Raw genomic sequence first — 2328 nt, 5'->3', positions numbered from 1 at the left:
AGTGAGTCTGCAAAAGTTGAACTGCAAAATGGCATGCCCTACTGTACTCATAGAAGGAGGCCCCACACGTGAGGGCTCGGGGTCAGCTTGACTCGAGCTCTCGCTTTGGCAGGACAGCACTCATACACTTACCTCGACCCTGTTGACCTCACCCAGCTCTTCCACAGCCCACTGCTGCCCTGCTGGGCACACATGGAGACTGGCTTCTCTAGATATAGGGAGTATAAGTGTTCCTTGGGCTCTTGCACCAGTGGTCAGTTTTGTGTGTCACCTAGGCCAGGTCATTTGTGCATAGGCATGTTGTAGTATGGTGAATATCTCCAATCAGTTGACTTCAGGTAAAGATTATGCTAGAGAATCTGGGAGGGCCTCCACTATTCAGTCGAAGGCCTTACAAACCATCCCAAGATTTCCCCACAGAGAAAAGAATTCTGCCCCAGAATGGTAGCATCAGCTCTTCCCCAAGAATTCTAGCCTGGCTAGCCCTACATTATTGTGTGAGCCAGTGTCCTAAAGTGAATCTGCTAATATGACACACACGTGTACACACACCCATGGACATCCCTGTTTCTTGGGGACTCCTGATGGATCTAATGCCTTTAGCACTCCATGGACAGGCGCTCCAGGGTGCCTCTCTCTCATCCGTCTGCTCTGGCCTGGTGAAATCCTATCGATTCACATCTACTTCTAGGCTTATGAATTCTTCTGACTGTCCATGCCATGTTCAAGCCCACCTCACCCCTCCAGGGTCAGGGGCTCCATCTGTAGGATTTTTCCAGGAGACAATCATCTGTATGTGCTGTCATAACTTCTGGGCAACTCTGCTGGGTGGAGACTCAGGAAGATGGCACTTGGCTGGCCCCACCCTTTTCTTTGGCTGGTTTTGCTGTGGTTCCTCCCTCTATCATAAATCACTGGTGTAAGTTGCCCATATGCAGGTCCTGTGAATGACAGTGGTCCCAGCACCTGGGGTGGTGTTCGGGGCCTTGGCATGCCCTCTACCATCTGCTCTGATGCCTCCCTGACTTGCCACCTCTCCTCTCTCTAGACTAATGGGCTTTGCTGCTTATAAGAGAGTAGAAAGGGTTTATATAGTCTTAATATTTAAATATATCACTACTTTACTAATATTCACTTATCATGGGGGTTTCTGGAACAGAACCTCCATGATAGGTGAGGGACCACTGTACCCTCTCTCCTCCTCTGAAACACCTTTCCCACATGGCTCTGTGACCTAGTCCTATCTCACCTATATGACAGGTGCACAAGAAGAAATTGGTAGTGAGTTGGCTCAAGCAACTACGGAAGCTGACATGGCCCAAGATCTGCAGGGTGAGCTGCAGATATGTTTTGATGTATTTCTTTATTGATGTATTGGTATTGCGCTTCCAGTATTAGAAACCTCCATAAAGCAGGGTTTTTAATTTTGTTCCTGATTTGAGCAAACTGTATTGAAGGATGCATATTTGTGATGACATGATGTCTGGGATTTGCTTTAAAGACTATCAAATAAAGATACCATGCCATGGCTAAGGGCACTGCAAACTCACCTGAGAGCTGGCTTAACGCAGTATGTGCGTCTAAGTCTATGTTATTATCAGGTGGTAAACACAGGCTATCGTGTGATGATTACAACTGGCATTTTGCTAACATATGTTTTAAAAATTGTACCATAAACATTTTTTTAAAGTGGAAAGGAGGGGGCCTGCCCAGGAGCTCAGGTGTTTAAGTGCCTGCTTAAGCAAAGCCCTCAAGCTCAAGCTTCTTTGGTTCGAACCCAGACAGTTACTGAAAACCAGAAATGCCCTAAAAGCATTTGAGGCTCAAAAAAAACCTTCTAAAGTGGAAAGGAGAGTTAATTCTCATAAAAGAAAACCTAAGTTAAATTATCATCAAAATTTTGCCACATAGCTATGGAGATAGCTTGGTGGTCTAATCACCTTCCTGGCAAGCACAAGGGCCCAGGTTTGATCCTTGGTACCACATGTTATGCCAGCCCCAGGCCCCTGGGTGCACCACGTGGGCATGAGACCCTGTATCAAAAAAATTTAAAAAAAAAAATATATATATATATAGTTATGTTTGTTTCCTCTTTTCTCTTTGTTCAAGTATTTTGAAGTAAATTTTAGATTTCTTGACATTTTACTCCTACTTACTTTATTATGTATGAAAACTATGGGCTTTTTCTTACATAACCACAAGGCCATTTGTTACACCTAACAAAATAAAGTGATTTGTGGAATCAGAATACCAAGACCTTAATAGCTCAGTGGACTAAAGTGTCTGCTTAGGCAGAGCGCAGCATCTGGGGTTTGATCCCCAGGGCTG

Source organism: Octodon degus, unplaced genomic scaffold, assembly GCF_000260255.1.
Source record: "Octodon degus isolate 3935 unplaced genomic scaffold, OctDeg1.0 scaffold00039, whole genome shotgun sequence".
NCBI classification, from domain to species: Eukaryota; Metazoa; Chordata; class Mammalia; order Rodentia; family Octodontidae; genus Octodon; species Octodon degus.
The sequence above is the reverse complement of the archived record's forward strand: the minus strand, read 5'-3'. Positions refer to the sequence as shown.